This window comes from Eumetopias jubatus, unplaced genomic scaffold, assembly GCF_037043125.1.
Source record: "Eumetopias jubatus isolate StellerSeaLion01/CBP00866 unplaced genomic scaffold, mEumJub1_p1.0 scaffold_16, whole genome shotgun sequence".
NCBI lineage: Eukaryota > Metazoa > Chordata > Mammalia > Carnivora > Otariidae > Eumetopias > Eumetopias jubatus.
In genome coordinates, this window is record NW_028274822.1 from 63,798,040 (window position 1) to 63,818,901 (window position 20,862).

A 20,862-nucleotide genomic window follows, 5' to 3' on the forward strand; every position below is an offset into this window, starting at 1 on the left:
TCATGACCCGAGCCGAAGGCAACCGCTTAACGTACTGAGCCACCCAGGCATCCCTAGGAATGTAGCTTTTGATCAAAAGTTCACAAGGCACACATTACTATATTATAGTGACGTTTCTCCTAGAAAGGAACTAATTTCATTACGAAAGACTGAGATCAGAGGTCAAGTATTAAGGTGAAAGTTTATGAGTTAGGTAGATCAGTGTAAGAAAGTAGTGAAGTGACAGGTGATAGCAACTGATAAGGTTCTACCTAGGCTAACCACCTTGTCTCTGTTTGCCTGGGACTGAGAGGTCAGTGTCCCTGGCATCTTCCTCAGCCCCAGGCAAACCAGGAGGCTTAGTCACACTAGTTCCACCTACTTAGGCCCTGGGAAGTCTGTATCCTGTCAGTGTGCACTCATGTGTCTACATCTGTTGGAGAGGGTGGGGCCAATGATGGTTAATTTTATGTGTCAACTTGATTGGGCCCCAGGTGGCCTATATTTGTCAATTACTCTGGGTATATCTGTGAAGGTGTTTTCAGGTGAAATTAACACTTGAATCAGTAGACTGATTAAAGCAAGTTGCCTTCCCCAGCAGGCCTTATCTAATCTGTTGAAGGCCTGAATAGAACAAAAAGCCTCCCATGAGTAAGGGGGAACTCCTTCTGCCTGACTGCTGAGATGGGTCATTGGTCTTTTCCTGCCTCTGGACTCAAACAGAAACATCAGCTCTTCTTGGGTCTTGAGGCTGCAGGCTTCCTGACTGGAACTACACCATCAGGTCTCCTGGGTCTCCAGCTTGTGGACTGTAGATCTTGAAACTTCTCAGGCTCTATAATAGTGTGAGCCTATTTCTTATAACTGCTTTCTTTATCTATCTATCATCATCAGCTATCTATCATCTATCATTTATCACCTATCTATCATCTGTCTATATCTATCATCTTCTGTTGGTTCTGCTTCTCTGGAGAACCAAGTAATGCAGGGCCCAAGGTTGTGTCCACCATGAACTGCCTATGGAGATGCTGTCTGGAAAGAGACTTCTGTCTTCTACCTGAGTGCATTAAGTGTGATCAAACTTGGTATATATATTCATTTTTTTTAAATTAAAGTGTTGTTGACATACAATATTATATTAGTTCCAGGTGTACAGCATAGTGATTCAACATTTATATATATACAAGGCAATTACTACAATAAATCTAATTACAGTAACAGTTGTTACATATTACTGACTATATTCCCTATGCTGTACATTGTATCCTTGTGTCTTATTTAGTTTATGAATGGAAGTTTGTACCTTGTAGTCCATTTTCCCTATTACTCCCCTTCCCCTCTGTCAGCCACCAGATTATTCTCTGTATCTGTTTTGTTTTGTCTGTTTGTTTTTTCAGATTCCATACATAAGTGAAATCGTACAGTATTTGTCTTTCTTTGTCTGATTTATTTCACTTAGGCCCATCCATTTTGTCACAAACAGCAAGATTTCATTCTTTTTTTATGGCTGAGTAAGATTGTATTCTCTCTCTCTCTCTTTCTGCTACATCTTTATCCATTCATCTATTGATGGGCACTCAGGCTGCTTTTGTATCTTGGCTATTGCAAATAATGCTGCAATGAACATAGGAGTACATGTATCTTTTCAAATTAGTGTTTTCATTTTCTTCAGATAAATACCAAGAGTGGAACTGCTGGATCATATGGTACTATTATTTTTAATTTTTTGAGGAAACTCCATAATGTTTTCCATAGTGGTTGCACTGTTTTGTATTCCCATCAACAGTTCAGAAGTGTTCCTTTTTCTTCACATCCTTGTTAACATTTGTTATTTCTTTTTTTTTTTTTCACACTAGCCATTCTGTGAGGTGTCAGGTGATATCTCATTGTGGTTTTTATTTGCATTATCCTGATGATTAGTGATGTTGAGCAGTTTTTCATGTGTCATTTGATCATCTGCATGTCTTCTTTGGACAAAAGTCTATTCAGGTCCTCTGCCAAATTTTTAATTGGATCGTTTGCTTTTTCATATTGAGTTATGTGAGTTCTTTATATATTTTGGATATTAATGCCTTTTAGTTACATCATTTGCAAATATCTTCTCCCATTCAGTAGGTTGCCTTTTCCTTTTGTTGATGGTTTCCTTTGCTGTGCAAAGCCTTTTCATTTGATGTAGTTCCATTTGTTTATTTTTGCTTTTTTGTCCTAGCCCTAGAGGACAGATCAAAAAAAATATTGTTTAGACCAATATCTAAGGGCTTGCTGTCTAATTTTCTTCTGACAGTTTTATGGTTTCTATTCTTATGTGTAAGTCTTTAATTTATTTTGAGTTTATTTTTGTAAATGGTATAAGAAAGTAGTCCAGTTTCATTCTTTTACATATAGCTGTCCAGTATTCCCAATACCATTTATTAAAGAAACTTTATTTTTCACACTGTATGTTCTTGCCTCCTTTGTCAAAGATTAACTGATTCATATAAGTGTGGGTTTATTTTTGGACTCTGTTCTGAGTTCCATTGGTCTGTGTGTCTTTTGTGCGTGTGTGTCAGTACCATAGTATTTTGATTACTATCATTTTGTAGTATGGTTTGAAATCAGAAAGTGTGATAACTCCAGCTTTGTGCTTTCTCAAAATTGCTTTGGCTATTTGGGTCTTTTTGTATTTCCATACAAACTTTAGGATTCTTTGTTCTAGTTCTGTGAAAATTGCTGTTGGTATTTTGATAGGGATTGTGTTGAATCTGTAGATTGCTTTAGGTAGCATAGACATTTTAATAATATTAATTCTTCTAATCCATGAGCATGGTATATTGGTATGTTCTTTCATCATGGTATATTCTTTTATCTATGTTTCATAGTTTTCAGAACATAGGTCTTTCACCTCATTGATTAAATTTATTCTGGTTTTTTTTTTAAGATTTTATTTATTTGATAGAGAGAGACAGAGCGTGAGAGGGAACACAAGCAGGGGGACTGGAAGAGGGAGAAACAGGCTTCCTGCAGAGCAGGGAGCCCGATATGGAGCTTGATCCCAGGACCCTGGGATCACGACCTGAACCGAAGGTAGATGTCTAATGACTGAGCCACCCAGGTGCCCCCAGGTATTTTTTTTATACAATTTTGAATGACATTGTTTACTTCATTTCTCTTTCTGATAGTTTATTAGTGTATAGAAATACCACAGGTTTATGTATATTAATTTTGTATCCTGCAACATTACTGGATTAATTTATTAGTTCTAATATTTTTTGATGGAGTCTTTAGGGATGTATATATGTAGGGATAGATATATATATATCATCTGAAATAGTGACAGTTTTACTATTTTTTCAATTTGGATGCCTTTTATTTCTATTTCTTCTCTCATTGCTGTAACTAGGCTTCTCAATACTATGTTCAATAAAAGTGGCAGGACTGGATATTCTTGTTTTGTGGTATCTGATCTTAGGGGAAAAGCTTTCAGCTTTTCACCATTGAATATGACATTAGCTGTGGGTTTGTGATATGGCATTCTCTTCTATATCCACTTTGTTGAGAGTTTTTAATCATAAAATGAATATTGAATTTGATAAGATGCTTTTTCTGCATCTATTGAGATGATCATATAATTTTTATTTTTATTTTTATTAATGTGGTAAATCACTTTGGCTGATTTGTGAATGTTGGACCATTCTTGCATCCTTGGAATAAATCCCACTTGGTCATGGTGTATGATCCTTTTATTGTATAGTTGAAGTAGGTTTGCTAATATTTTGTTAAGGATTTCTGTATCAGTGTTCATCAGGGATATTGGCCTATAATTTTCTTTCTTTGTGATGTCTTCAGTTTTGGTATCAGGATAATACTGGCCCCATAGAATGAGTTTGGAAGCATTCTTCCTTCTTCAATTTTTTGGAATAGTTTGAGAAGAATAGGTATTAATTCTTCTTTAAATGTTTGGTAGAATTCACCTATGAAGTTATTGGTAGTTTTTTTTTTAAATTACTGATTCCATTTCATTACTAGTTATCAGTCTGTTCAGTTTTTCTATCTCTTCTTGATTCAGTCTTGAAAGATTGCACATTTCTAGGAATATATCCATTTCTTCTAGGTCATCCCACTTGTTGGCATATAACCGTTCACAATAGTCTCTTATGATCTTTAGTATTTTTGTGGTATCACTTGTAATGTCTCCTTTTTCATTTCTGGTTTTATTTGAGTCCTCTCTTTTTTCTTGATGAGTCTAGCTAAAGGTTTACCAATTTTGTTTCTCTTTATTATTTCCTTTCTTCTACTAACATTGGGCTTTGTTTTTCTTTTTCTAATTTCTTTAGGTGTAAGGATAGACTTTATTTGAGATTTTTCTTGTTTCTTGAGATAGGTCTGTATCACTATAAACTTTCCTCTTAGAACTGCTTTTGCTGCATCCCATAGATTTTTGAACTGTTGTGTTTCCATTTTCATCTGCTTCAAGGTATTTTTTTATTTCCTTTTTGATTTTTTCATTGACACATTTGTTGTTAAGTAGCATGTTGTTTAACCTTCACATGTTTGTTTTCTTCTTGTAATTGGTTTCTAGTTTCATACCACTGTGGTCAGAAAAGATGCTTGATATGATTTCAATCTTAAATTTACCAGGACTTGTTTTGTAGCCTAACATGAGGTCTATTCTGGAGAATGTTCTATGTGCATTTGAAAAGAATGTGTATTCTGCTAGTTTTAGATGGAATGCTCTGTATATATTGATTACACCTGGTTTAATGGGTTGTTTAAGGCCAATGTTTCCTTATTGAATTTTTTGTCTGGATGATTTATCTATTGATGTAACTGGGTTGTTAAAGTCACTTATTATTATTGTACTGTTGTCAATTTCTCCCTTTATGTCTGTTAATATTTGCTTTATTTATTTAGATGTCCCTGTGTTGAGCACATAGACATTTACAAGTGTTATATCCTCTTGTTGGATTCATCCCTTTATCGTAATGTAAAAATCTTCTTTGTCTCTTGTTACACTCTTTGGTTTAAACTCTATTTAGTCTAATATAAGTATTGCTATCCCAGCTTTCTTTCTGTTTCAGTTTGCATGGAATATATTTTCCATCCCTTCACTTTCAGTCTCTGTGTGTCTTTAGATCTGAAGTGAGTCTCCTTTATGTAGTATGCATAGATATTGTTTTGTTTATCCATTCAGTCACCCTATGTGTTTTGATTGGAACACTTAGTCTATATACATTTACTCCATCAAGATAAAAAAACTTCTGCATGGCAAAGGATACAGTCAACAAAACTAAAAGGCAACCTAGGGAATGGGAGAAGATATTTGCAAATGATGTAACAGATAAAGGGTTGGTATCCAAGATCTATAAAGAACTTCTCAAACTCAACACCCAAAAGACAAAAAATCAGTCAAGAAATGTGCAGAAGGCATGAACAGACACTTCTCCAAATAATACATACAAATGTTTTCTTTTCATTCTTTCTCATGCTTCTTCTGTGTTTTTTTTACCTACTTATCATTTCAACCAGATGTTTAATACAACATATTCCATAGTAACTTTTTAACTTGAACTTTTTCACACATGTACTTTTTTCTTTTATAGATAGATAGATAGATAGATAGATAGATAGATAGATAGATATAGATAGATAGATAGATAGATATAAGCTTCAATGTAGTCCTTTTTTCCTTATTCAATACTACCTTTATATATATAACAGTTTTAATTTCCCTGTATCTCCGGGAAGTAGTGTTCTCTAACAAAGAGAACAAAATACACCCAGGAAGAGCTGAAACACTCTCCCTTGCCCACATAGAGGGATTATAGCCATGTTCCCTGCACGCCCCCGCCTTTTTTGTTGTTGTTTTTTTGGGAGGTATTTTCTGTGGGTTTTGTATGTTTGTTTTTAATTTTGTACTTTATAAATCTTATTCTTGGGTTTCATTTTGCCTGGGTTTTTTTGGTGGTGGCTTCCAATTGCTCTGAACTTTCCCAGGGTGCACCTTGTCTGGATTGTGGTTGATAGTTTTGACTGTACATCCCCTCAACCACAACTCAACAGAATAACTAGGAGGAGGAACTCTCAACAAAGAAAAGTCCTAGAGACAATGGCCTCTCCTGCAGAAATAATGGATATGGATATAAGCAAGATGTCAGATATAGACTTCAGGGTAACAGTTATGAAGACAATAGCTAGACTGGAGAAAAACATTAACAGCAACATAGATTCTCTAAGGGCAGAAATGAGAGCTAATCAGGCCAAACTTAAAAATGCTATAAATGAGATGCAGTGTAAATGAGATTATCTAAAAGCCAGGGTAAACGAGGCAGAAGAACGAATTAGTGATCTAGAAGACAAACTAATGGAAAAGAAGGAATAAGAGGAGGCCTGGAACAAACAGCTTAAAATCCACGAAAACAAAGAGAAATAAATGATGCCATTAAATGTTCCAATGTCAGAATTATTGGGATCCCTGAGGGGGTGGAGAGAGAGAGGACTAGAAGATATATTTGAGCAAATCATAGCTGAGAACTTCCCTAATCTGGAGAATGAAACAACCATTCATGTCCTAGAGGCAGAGAGGACCCCTCCCAAGATCAAGGGGAACAGAACCAATACCCCAGCATGTAATATTAAAACTCGCAAACTTAAAACCAAGGAAATTATCTTAAGAGCAGATAGGGGGAAGAGATTCCTTACATACAGAGGGAGGAGCATCAGAATAATGTCAGACCTATCCACAGAGACCTGGCAAGCCAGAAAGGCCTGGCAAGACATATTCAGGGTACTAAATGAGAAGAACATGCAGGCAAAAATACTTTATCTGGTAAGGCTGTCATTTAGAATGGATGGAGAGATGCAGAGCTTCCAGAACCGGCAGAAACTGAAAGAATGTGTGACCACTGTGCCAGCCCTGCAAGAAATATTAAGGAAGGTTCTATAAAAGGAGAGAGACCCTGAGTAATATAGACCAGAAATTTACAGAGACAATCTATAGGAACAAGGACTTCACAGGCAATATGATGACAATTAATTAATATCTTTCAATAATCACCCTCAATGTGAAGAGCCTAAATGTTCCTATAAAATGGCACAGGGTTGCAGATTGGATAAAAGACAGGACCTATCTATATACTGTCTAAAAGAGACTCATTTTGAACCTAAAGATACATCCAGGCTGAAAGCGAAGGAATGGAGAGCCATCTTTCATGCTAACAGACCTTGAAAGAAAGCTGGGGTAGCAATTTTCATATCAGACAAATTAGATTTTAAGCTAAAGACTGTAGTTAGAGACACAGAAGGATGCTATATCATTCTTAAATGGTCTATCCAACAAGAAGAGCTAACAATTGTAAATATCTATACCACCAACATGGGAGCAGCCAACTACATAAGCCTACTGTTAACCAAAATAGTCATATTGATAATAACACGTTAATAGTAGGAGACCTTAACACTCCACTCTCAGCAATGGACAGATCATCTAAGCAGAAAATCAACAAAGAAACAAGAGCTTTAACTGACACACTGGACCAGATGGACCTCATAGATATATACAGAACATTCAACCCTAAAACAAGAGAATACTCATTCTTCTTGAGCACACATGGAACTTTTTCCAGAATAGACCATATACTGGGTCACAAATCGGGTCCACCGATATCCACCAAAAGATTGATATTATTCCCTGCATATTTACAGACCACAGTGCTTTGAAATCGGAACTCAATCACAAGAAAAAGTTTGGAAGAAATTCAAACACTTGGAAGTTAAAGACCACTCTGCTCAAGAATGTTTGGGTCAACCAGGAAATCAAAGAAGAACTTAAACAACTCATGGAAACCAACGAGAGCAAAAACATATGAATCAAAAACCTATGGGATGCTGCAAAGGTGGTCCTAAGGGGGAACTACATAGCCATTCAAGGGTCACTCAAAAAAATAAAAAAATCCCGGGTACACAAACTATCTTTACACCTTTGAAAACTGGAGAATCAACAACAAATTAAGCCTAACCCATGCACGAGAAGGGAAATAATTAAGATTAGAGCAGAGATCAATGAATTAGAAACCAGAAATATAGGAGAACATATCAATGAAACTAGAAACTGTTTTTTGAAAGAATTCACAAGATTGATAAACCTCTGTCCAGACTTATCCAAAAGAAAAGAGAAAAGACCCAAATTAATGAAATTATGACTGAAAGGGGAGAGAACACAACTAACATCAAGCAAATAGAAACAATTACCAGAAATTATTATCAAAACTATATGCCAATAAATTAAGCAACTTGGAAGAAATGGATGCATTTCTGGAAACCTAGAAACTACCAACACTGAAACAGGAATAAATTGATAACTTGAATAGACCAATAACCAGTAATGAGATTGCAGCAGTGATCAAAAACCTCCTAAAAATCATGAATCCAGGGCCTGATGGATTCCCTGCGGAATTGTACCAAACATTCAAAGAAGAAATAATACCTATTCTACTGAAGCTGTTTCAAAAAATAGAAACAGAAGGAAAGCTTCCAGACTCATTCTATGAGGCCAGCATTACCTTGATCCCCAAATCAGGCAAAGACCCCATCAGAAAAGAGAATCTCAGACCAATATCCCTGATGAATATGGATGCCAAAATTCTCAACAAGATCCTAGCTAATAGCATCCAACAGTACAGTAAAACGATCATCCACTACGACCAAGTGGGATTTATCCCGGGATGCAAATGTGGTTCAACATTCACAAATCAATCAGTGTGATAGAACACATTAATAAGAGGAGAGAGAAGAACCATATGGTCCTCTCAATGGATGCAGAAAAAGCATTTGACAAAATACAGCATCCTTTCCTGATTAAAACTCTTCAGACTATAGGGATAGAGGGACCATTCCTCAAGTTCATAAACTCCATTTATGAAAAACCCACAGTGAATATAAGTCTCAATGGGGAAAAGCTGAGAGCCTTTCCCTTAAGATCAGGAACACTACAAGGATGCCCACTCTCACCACTATACTTCAACATAGTACTAGAAGTCCTAGCAACAGCAATCAGACAACAAAAAGAAATAAAGTGTATTCAAACTGGCAAAGAAGAAGTCAAACTCTCTCTCTTCACAGATGACATAATACTTTATGTGGAAAACCCAAAAGACTCCAACCCCAAATTACTAGAACTCATACAACAATTCAGTAATGTGGCAGGATACAAAATCAATGCACAGAAATCAGTTGCTTTCTTATACACTAACAATGCAACTGTAGAAAGAGAAATTAGGGAACCGATTCCATTTACAATAGCATCAAAAACCATAAGATACCTTGGAATAAACCTAACCAAAGAGGTAAAGGATCTATACTCTAGGAACTACAGAACACTCATGAAAGAAATTGAAGACACAAAAAGATGGGAAAACATTCCATGCTCATGGATCAGAAGAATAAACATTGTTAAAATGTCTATGCTGCTCTGAGCAATCTATACTTTCAATGTCATCCCAATCAAAATACCAATGGAATTTTCAAAGTGTTGGAACAATCCTAAAATTTGTATGGAATCAGAAAGGACCTGGAATCTCCAAAGAAATGTTGAAAAAGAAAAACAAAGCTGGGGCATCATGTTGCCCGATTTCAAACTATATTACAAAGCAGTGATCACCAAGACAGCATGGTATTGGCACAAAAACAGACACATAGACCAATGGAACAGAATAGAGAGCCCAGATATGGACCCTCAACTCTATGGTCAAATAATCTTCGACAAAGCAGGAAAAGATATCCAACGGTAAAAAGATAGTAAATGGTGCTGGGAAAATTGGGCAGCTATATACAGAATAAGGAAACTCGACCATTCTCTTACACCACACACAAAGAAAAACTAAAAGTGGATGAAAGATTTCAATGTGAGACAGGAATCCATCAAAATCCTAGAGGAGAACATAGGCAGTAAACTCTTTGACTTCAGCCACAGCAACTTCTTTCAAGACAGGTCTCTACGGGCAAGGGAAGCAAAAGCAAATATGAATTTTTGGGACTTCATCAAGATAAAAAGCTCTGCACAGAAAAGGAAACAGTCAATAAAACAAGGAGGCAACCCACGGAATGGGAGAAGATATTTGCAAATAACACTAGAGACAAAGGGCTGGTATCCAAGATCTATAAAGAACTTCTCAAACTCAATACCAAAAAACAAATGATCAAGTAAAAAAATGGGCAGAAGACATGAACAGACACTTCTCCAAAGAAGTTACATAAATGGCTAACAGACACATAAAAAAAATGTTTATCATCGTTAACCATCAGGGAAATTCAAATCAAAACCACATTGAGATATCAGTTAGAATGGAAAAAATTGACAAAGGGGGAAACAACTAATGTTGGAGAGGTTGTGGAGAAAGGGAAACCCTCTTACACTGTTGGTGGGAATGCAAGTTGGTATAGCCACTTTGGAAAACAGTGTGGAGATTCCTCAAAAAATAAAAAATAGAGCTACCCTATCACCCAACAATTGACCAATGGGTATTTACCCCAAAGATACAGATGTAGTGAAAAGAGGGGCCATATGCACCCCAATGTTCATAGCAGCAATGTCCACAATAACCAAACTGTGGAAAGAGCCGAGATGCCCTTCAACAGATGAATGGATAAAGAAGATGTGGTCCATATATACAATGGAATATTATGCAGCCATCAGAAAGGATGAATACCCAACTTTTGCATCAACATGGACTGGACTGGAGGAGATTATGCTAAATGAAATAAGTCAAGCAGAGAAAATCAATTATCATAGGGTTTCACTTATTTGTGGAACATAAGGAATAGCACAGAGGACATTAGGAGAAGGAAGGGAAAATGAAGGGGGTCAATTGGAGAGGGAGATGAACCGTGAAAGACTATGGACTCCAAGAAAAAACTGAGGGTTTTAGAGGGGAGGGGGGCGGGAGGATGGGTTAGCCCTGTGATGGGTATTAAAGGAGGGCACGTATTGCATGGAGTACTGGGTGTATATGCAAACAATGAATTATGGAACACCACATTAAAAGTAATGATGTACTGTATGGTGACTAACATTACATAATAAAAAAATAAAATAAAATAAAAATAAATAAATAAATAATATTAAAAAAAAGAAGACATACAAATAGCCAACAGACATATGAAAAAATGCTCTACATCACTTGCCATCAGGGAAATAAATCAAAACCACCATGAGATACCACCTTACACCTGTTAGAATAGCAAAAAATAAGAAGACAGGAATTAACAAATATTGGTGAGGATGTGGAGAAAGGGGAACCCTCTTACACTGGTGGTGGAAATGCAAGCTGGTACAGCCACTCTGGAAAACATTATGGAGTTTCCTTAAGAAGTTAAAAATAGAGCTATACTATGTCCCAGCAATTGTACTACTAGGTATTTACCCCGAAGATACAGAGGTAATGAAAAGAAGGGTCACATGCACCCCAATGTTCATAGCAGCAATGTCCACAATAGCCAAACTGTGGAAGGAGATGAGATGCCCTTCAAAGAAGATGTGGTTCATAAATACAATGGATTATTACTCAGCCATCAGAAAGGATGAATACCCACCATTTGCATAGACACGGATGGAACTGGAGGGTATTCTGCTAAGTGAAATAAGTCACGCAGAGAAAGACAATTATCATATGGTTTCACTCACATGTGGAACATAAAGAATAGCTTGGAGGACCATAGAAGAATGGAGGGAAAACTGAAGGGGGAAAAATCAGAGAGGGAGATGAACCATAAGAGACTATGGACTCCTGGAAACAAACTGAGGGTTTCAGAGGGGATGGGGATAGGGGAATGGGGAACCCAGGTGATGGGTATTGAGGAGGGCACGTGTTGTGATGAGCACGTATAACACCAAGTTATACGCAACTAATGATTCATTGAACAGTACATAAAAAACTAATGATGTACTATACAGGGGCTAACTGAACATAATAAAAAATAGAAAAATAAAAAAATAAAAATGAGCTAAAAAGTAAAACAATAAAAAAGTAATTATTGATAGATGTGTACTTTTTGCCATTTGTTAATTGTTTTCAGGTTGTTTTTGTAGTTCTTCTTTTTTTCTTTTCCTGCTCTCTTTCCTTTATGATTTGGTGACTTTCCTTAGTGTTGTGTTTGTATTCATTTCTTTGCCTTTTGTGTATCTATTATGGATATTTGGTTTGTGGCTCCCATGAAGTTCATATATATATCCTATGTATATAGCAGTCTATTTCAAGTTGATGGTTACTTAAGTTCAAGTGCATTCTAAAAGCACTACATTTTTATCCCCCCTCGTTTTATGTTTTTGATGTCATAATTTACATCTTATTATTTTGTTTATACCTAAGTATTGTAGATCTAGATGATTGTAGAACTTTTCTCTTTTAACCTACATACTAGCTATATAGATGGTTGATCCACTACATTTACTCTATATTTACCTTTACCAGTGAATTTTTTTTCTTTCATAATTTTCTTATTTCTAGTTATGGCCTTTTCTTTTCTGTTTAAGGAAATCCCTTTAATATTTCTTATAAGGCTGGTTTAGCGGTGATGAAATTCTTTAGCTTCTTCTTGTGTGGAAAACTATTTCTCTTTCAATTCTGAGTGATAATCTTTCTAGGTATAGTATTCTTTGTTGTAAATTTTTTCATTTCTTCACTTGGAATATATCATGACACTCCCGTCTAGCTTGCAGTTTCTGCTGAAAAATTAGCTTATAGTCATTGGGGGATCCTTTGTATGTAACTAGTTGTTTTTCTCTTGCTGCTTTTAAGATTTGCTCTTTAACTGTTGACACTTTGACTATAATGTGCTTGGTATGGCTCCCTTTGGGTTCATTTTACTTAGGACACACTGTGATTCCTGAACTTGGATGTCTGTTTTCACCATCAGGTTTCCTTTACCTCTTTTTCTGAGATTTTGTCATCCTTTTGTTTGGAACATATTCCTCTATTTCCTTATTTTGTCTCTTTGTTCATTTCTATGTATTAGGTATATCAGTTATGACTGATTAGTTATGATTCCTGACCTTAAAGGAGTGAATTTATGCAGGTGACCTGTGAGGCTCAATAGCTCAAAGGCTTCTGGTCACTTGAACCAGGTGCCCTATGACTGACCCCTGTGTGGGTTGTGTGTACACTCTTGTTGTGGCTGGGTCACAATTAGTGCAGACTCACTGGTGTGTGGGGCTGTCCCCTGGCATGGCTGTCTGCAATGTCTTGCCATGGCTGCAACAAGCATGCTGGTAAGCAGGGTTGGCCCTTGGCCCTTCTAGCTGGAATGCTGTGGGTGCACTGGCGTGTAGGATAGGCTTCTGGTGCAGCTTGCTGTGAAATCTGACTGAGAGTTTTGTAGGCATTCTGGTGTTCAGTGCTGGCTTCCCTGGATGGGGGTGCTTGGAGGAGCTCTGTTGCTTGCTGAGGGTACTTTCTGGACTGGTAGGACAGGGAGCCACTTGGGAGAAACTCTGATTCTGGCTGAGGGCACCCAGCAGGTGTGGTGGGGCCTTGAGCTACTTGGGATGGGCTCTGGTGAAGGCTGAGATCATCTGCTGACAGTGGTAGGGCAGTGAGCCATTTGGCAGAGGCCTAGGTCTGGCAGATGGGTTAAATGGGGCAAGTCCACAGGGGAATTCTGGGTCAGGATGAGCAGTGCTAGCACAGCAGGTGCCAGCACTAGAAAAAAATGAGTGCCCATCATTGCTTCTGTCCCTGGCGAATATTCCAATAGGTCCCTGCTCCTCTGTCACAATCCTTAATATTTGTCGGGGGATCTCCGTGTATAACTCAGGTGTTTTTCAAACTGATGTCTCTGTGCTGAGTCTCAGAGCAAGTGAAATCATGGGCATGCCATCTAAGAGTGAAGTCTGGATTTCCTACTGCCTTCTGCATTTCCCAGACATAAGCCCTATGGTTTCAAAGTCAGATGTTATGGAGGCTCATCTTGCCAGAGCAGGTCCCTTGGACTGTAGAGCCTATTTGGGTTTTGGATTCTTTGTTCCACAGGGAGCGCCTCTATGCTTCTGATATACTTCCCACTTGTGGGTTACCATTCTGGGTGTGTGCATACTGACTAAACCACATCTCTGCCCCTTCTACCCATTTCAATGTGGCTTTTTCTTTATATCCTTAGTTGTGTATGATCTGTTCTGCTAGTCTTCAGTTTGTTTTCAGAGATAGCTGTTCTACATATAGATTAGATTTTGGTGGGTCTGTGGGACATGGTGTGCTCAAGATCTTCCTACTTCACCACCTTGATCCAACATCCAGAGCCAATTTAATAAGACTTGGTTATATATTTTCAATCTTAAATGCATTTAATGGTAGAACTGAAAAAGAAAAAAATGTTGAAAGAGATTCTGCAACTTCTTAGGAAGAGGTGGTTCTGAAACCCAGCTTCAGCCAATGGACATTGATAATCTGCTGCTGCTAATCCTGTAAACCCAAGGAGGGTACTGAATGTGAATAGACATTTGAATTTGAAATAGTGTAGTCCATGGAGCCACCTTTAACAGGCGTTCAATCATCCATTGTTCCTGTGGATTCATGAACTGCTGCTAATCTGGTTGGTAAGGTCTACAGGTGGAGTGCAACTGCATTTAAAAAAAATTTTTTAATTAAATTCCAGTTAGTTAACATACAATGTATTATTATTTTCTGGTGTATGATATAGTGATTCAACAATTCCATACATCACCAGGTGCTCATCACAGCAAGTGTACTCCTTAACACCCATGACCTATTTAACACATGCCCCACCCACCTCCATTCTCCTAACCATTGGTTTGTTCTCTATAGTTAAGAGTCCATTTTCTGGTCTCCTTCTCTCTCTGTCTTTTTTCCCTTTGCTCCTTTGTTTTCATACATTCCACATATGAGTGAAATCATATGGTATTTATCTTTCTCTGACTTATTTCACTTAGCATTATACTCTCTGACTCCAACCCAGTTGTTGCAAATGGCATGACCTCATTGATTTTTATGTCTGAGTAATATTCCATTATGGATATATATCACTTCTTCTTTATCCATTCAACAATAGATGGATACTTGGGTTGTTTACATAATTTAGCTATTGTAAATAATGGGGCTTTAAACATAGGAGTGTGTGTATTCTTTGAATTAGTGTTCTTGTATTATTTGGGTGAAGACCCAGTAGTGTGATTGCTGGATCATAGGATAGTTCTGTTTTTAACTTTTTGAGGAAACTCCACACCATTTTCCAGAGTGGCTGCATCAATTTGCATTCCCACCAAAAGTGTGAGAGGGTTCCCCATCCTCACAAAAACCTGCTGTTTCTTGTGTTGTTGATTTTAGTCATTCTGACAGGGGTGAGGTGATATCTCATTGTAGTTTTGATTTATATTTCCCCGATGATGAGTGATGGTGAGCATCTTTTCATGTGTCTTCCTTGGCATCTGTATGTCTTCCTTGGAAAAATGTCTATTCATGTCTTCTGTCCATTTCTTAACTGGATTATTATTGTTTTGGTGTTGAGTTTTATACGTTCTTTATACATTTTGAATACTAACTCTTTATCAGATATGTCATTTGCAAATATCTCCTCCCATTCTGTAGGTTGCTTTTGACTTTTGTTAATTGTTTCCTTCACTGTGCAGAAGCTTCTTATTTTGATGAAGTCCCAATAGTTTACTTTTGATTTCTTTCCCTTGCCTCAGGAGACGTATCTAGAAAGAAGTTGCTATGGCCAATGACAAAGAAATTAATGTCTGTGTTCTCTTCTAGGGTTTTAATGGGATCTCCTGTCTCACATTTAGGTCATTATCTCATTTTGAATTTATTTTGTGTATGGTATAAGAAAATGATCCAGTTTCAATCTTTTGCATGTTGCTGTCTAGTTTTCTCAACACCATTTGTTGAAAAGACAGTTTTTTCCGCATTGGATATTCCTTCCTGCTTTGTCAAAGATTAATTGACCATATAATTGTGGGTTTATTTCTGTGTTTTCTATTTGTTCTATTCATCTATGTGTCTGTTTTTGTGCCAGTATCATACTGTTTTGATCACAACTTTGTAATGTAACTTGTAGTCTGAAACTGTGATGCCTCTAGCTTTTCTTTTATTTTTCAAGATTGCTTTGGCTATTTAGGACCTTTGTGGTTCCACACAAATTTTAAAATTGTTTGTTCTAGTTCTGTGAAAGATGCTATTGGTATTTTGATGGGAATTGCATTAAATGTGTAGATTGCTTTGGGTAATATAGACATTTTAACAATATTTGCTCTTCCAATGCATGAACATGGAATGTCTTTCCATTTTTTGTGTCATCTTCAAATTCTTTCATTAGTGTTTTATAATTTTCAGAGTATAGGTTTTTTACCTCTTGGTTATGTGTATTCCTGGGTGTCTTATTGTTTTTGGTACAATTGTAAATGGAATTGATTCCTTAATTTCTCTTTCTTCAGTCACATTGTTACAGTGTATAGAAATGCAACTGATTTCTGTACATTGATTTTGTATCCTGTGACTTTACTGAATTTGCTTATCAATCCTAGCAGTTTTTCTGTAGAGTCTTTAGGGCTTTCTATGTATAATATCATGTTATCTGTAAATAGTGAAAGTTTTACTTCTTCCTTGCCAATTTGGATGCCATTTATTTCTTTTTGTTGTCTGATTGCTGTGGCTAGGACTCCCAGTACCATGTTAAATAACAGTAGTGAGAGTGGACATCCCTGTCTTGTCCTGACCTTAGGGGAAAAGCTCTCAGTTTTTCCCCATTGAAGATGATATTAGCTGTGGGTTTTTCATATATGGCCTTTATTATGTTGAGGTATGTTTCCTCTCAACCTACTTAGTTGAGGATTTTTACCATGAATGGATGCTGTACTTCGTCAAATGTTTTTTCTGCATCTATTGATTTCTTTTATTAATGTGGTGTGTCACTTTCATTGATTTGTGAATATTGAATGACGCTTGCAATCCAGGAATAAATCCCACCATATTGTGGTGATTGACTTTTAAAAAAGTATTGTTGGATTTGATTTGCTAGTATTTTTTAAAGGATTTTTGCATCTGTGTTCATCATGGATATTGGCCTGTAGTTCTCTTTTTCAGTGTGTCTTCATCTGGTTTTGGTATCAGAGTAATGAATTTGGAAGTTTTCCTTCCTTTTCTATTTTTTGGGATAGTTTGAGAATAGGTATTAACTCTTCTTTAAATGTTTGGTAGAATTCACCTGTAAAACCATCTGGTCCTGGATTTTTGTTTGTTGGAAGTTTTATTATTATTATTATTATTATTATTATTACTGATTCAATTTCTTTCCCAGTAATCAGTCTGTTCACATTTTCTATTTCTTCATGTTTCAGTTTTGATAGGTTATATGTTTCTAGGAATTTATCCATTTCTTCTAGGTTGTCCAATTTGTTACCCTATAGTTTTTCATATTTTCTTACAATTGTTTGTATTTCTGTGGTGTTGTTTGTTATTTCTCCTCTAATTTGTGATTTTATTTATTTGGGTCCTTTCTCTTTCTTTTTTTGTTAAGTTTGGCTTTATCAATTTTATTTATTTTTTCAAAGAACCGGCTCATTTCATTAATGCCTGTGTTCTCTTTTCATTGATCTGTTGTATTGTTTTATTTTGTTTTGTTGTTGTTTCTATATAATTAATCTCTGCTGTAATCATTATTTCCTTCCTTCTGCTGGTTTTAGGCTTCATTTGTTGTTCTTTTTCTAGCCCCTTTAGGTGTAAGTTTATGTTGTTTATTTAAGATCTTTCTTGCTTCTTGAATTAGGCCTGTATTGCTATAAACTTCCCTCTTAGGATAGCTTTTTTTGCATTCCAAAGATTTTGGACCATTTTGTTTTAATTTTCATTTGTTTCCATGCAATTTTTTTATTTCTTTTTAATTTCCTGGTTGACCAATTCATTATTTAATAGCAAGTGTTGAACCTCCATGTATTTGTGGTCTTTCCACCTTTTTCCTCATGGTTGATTTCTAGTTTCCTAGTGTTGTGGTCAGAAAAGATGCATAATATGACTTCAATCTTCTTGAGTTGTTTTCATTTATGGGCTAATATGTGATCTATTCTGGAGAATGTTCCCTGTGCATTTGAAAAGAATGTGTATTCTACTGTTTTTGGATGGATTGTTCTGAATATATCTGTTAAATCTATCTGGTCCAGTGTGTCATTCCAAGCCATTGTTTCCTTATTGGTTTTCTGCTTAGATATCTGTCCAGTGATGTAAGAGGGGTGTTAAAGTCCCCTACTATTGTATTATTATCAATGAGTTCCTTTATGTCTGTTATTAATTGCTTTATGTATTTGTGTGCTCTCACATTGGGTGCATAAGTATTTATAATTGTTAAATCTCGTTAGATTGTCCCCTTTGTTATTATATAGTACTCTTCTTTGTTTCTTGTTACAGTCTTTGTTTCAAAGTCTAGTTTTTCTGATATAAGTATTCCTACTCCAGCTTTCTTTTGACTTCCATTTGCATGATAAATATTTCTCCATCCCCTCACTTTCAATCTACAGGTGTCTTTATGACTAAAATGAGTCTCTTGTGGACAGAATATAGATGGGTCTTGTTTTTTATTCATTCTGACACCCTGTGTCTTTTGATTGGAGCATTTAGTCCATTTACATTTAAAGTAATATTTTTTTAAAGATTTTATTTACTTGACAGAGAAAGAGACAGTGAGAGCAGGAACACAAGCAGTGGGAGTGGGAGAGGGAGAAGCAGGCTTCCCACCAAGCAGGGAGCCTAATGCAGGGCTTGATCCCAGGACCCTGGGATAATGACCTGAGCCGAAGGCAGAAGCTTAACGACTGAGCCACCCAGGAGCCCCTAAAGTAATTATTGATAGTTATGTATTTACTGTCATTTTATTACTTGTTTTGTGGTTGCTTCTGGAGATTTTCTCTGACCCTTTCTTGTCTTTCTCTCTTTCATGTTTTGCTGATTTTCTTTAGTGATATATTTGGATTTCTTTCTCTTTATTCTTTTCATGTTTTTCGGTGATTTTGATATAATGGTTACCATCAGGTTTGTATATAACCTCTTCTGCATATAGCAGTCTATATTTAGTTGATGGTCATTTAAGTTTTGAACCCATTTTTTTCTCCTTTCCTCCCTATGATTTAGGTATATGTTATATTTTATATACTTTATTTTGGTGAGTTCCTTGACTTTTTTTTAAACAGAAATATTCATTTTTTACTGTTTTCATGTTTCCTACCTTCATATTTTACTTTTGGTCTCTCCTTTCCACTCAAATTGTCCCATTTAATATTCCTGCAGGGCTGGTTTAGTCCCCATGAGCTCCTTTAGTTTTTGTTTGTCTGGGAAACTCTTTATCTCTCCTTCTATTTGGAATGATAAGCTTGGTGGTTAGAATATTCTTAGCTATAGATTTTTCCCATCCAACATTTTGAATATATCATACTACTCTCTTCTGGCTTGCTAAGTTTCTGTTGAAAAATTTCCTGCTAGCCTTATGGGTTTTCCTTTGTAAGTTAGTGACTCCTTTGGCATTGCTGCTTTTAAGATTTTTTCTTTATCACTGTATTTTGTAAATTTAATTACAGTATGTCTTGTTGTGGGTCTGCTTTTGTTGATTTTGGTGGGAGTTCTCTGTGCCTCCTGGATCTGGGTATATGTTACCTTTCCCAGATTAGGGAAGTATTTCTTCAAATAGATTATCTGCCCCCCTTTCTCTATCTTCTTCTTCTGAGTCTCCTATAATATGAATTTATTACATTGATGAAGTAGATGAATTCCCTAAGTCTATTTTCACTTTGCATAATTTCTCTTTCTCTCTTTTGTTCAGCTTCTTTGCTTTCCATCACTTTCCATTACTTTACTTTCTATACTTCCATTACCTCTGCTTCTTCCAGCCTGTTGTTCATTGCATCAAACGTATTTCTAATTTCATTTATTACATTACTCATCTCTGATTGATTCTTTTTTAACTTTTATCTCTGCAGAAAGGGTCTGTCTGATGTCTTCCATTCTTTTCTCAAGTCCAGTGAGTATCCTTATAAATGTTGCTTTAAATTCTCCATCAGGCATGTTACTTTTATCTGTTTTGCTTAGATCTCTGGCCCTGGTATTATTTTTCTAAAGTATTTATTTATTTATTTATTTATGAGAGTGTGCGTGCGCAGGTGGAGGGGCAGAGGGAGAAGCAGAGAATCTTAAGCAGGCTCTGCCGTGAGTGCAGAGCCCAACATGGGGCTCAATCCCATTACCCTGAGATCATGACCTGAGCTGAAATCAAGAGTCAGATGCTTAACTAACTGAGCAACCCAGGCACGCCTCTCTGTACCTGGTCTACTCTTGTTCTTTCATTTGGGATAAATTCCTCTGTCTTTTCATTCTGTCTAAGTCTCTTTCTGTCTCTGTGTTTTAGAAAAGCCAGTTATGTCTCCTTCTCCTAAAATTAATGGCCTTATGAAGAAGAGGTCATGTAGTACCCAAGGCCTGCCACTCCAGGGAGTGTCTTCAGTGTGTGCTGTGTGTGCTCTGCTGTTGTGTTTTGGCTGCTCTATCCTGGCCAGTCATCTTCAGAGGCTCTGCATGCCTATGGAGGGCAGTGTTTCGTCCCTGGCCTGAACGTAGTGAGTTTTAATTAGGTGTGCTCTGATCTAAGTACCATATCCATCAGAACTGACACCCTGATGAACTCTTTGGTTGGAAGACTTGGTGTGAGCAGGGATTTGTGTTGGTCTCTTGGGGGAGGGACTACCACATTGGGACTGAGGTAAGTGTGACTGAGAAGGGCAATTTCATCAGTGCACAGGGATGCAGGGCTAAATGCAAGCAAGTTAGGCGGCCAATTTTGGCTGTGCTGCTTTCCACAGGTGGCTCTGTGTTTATGCTAAGGGGCAGGGGAGGGAAATGGCTCTAGCCAAGTCCTTTG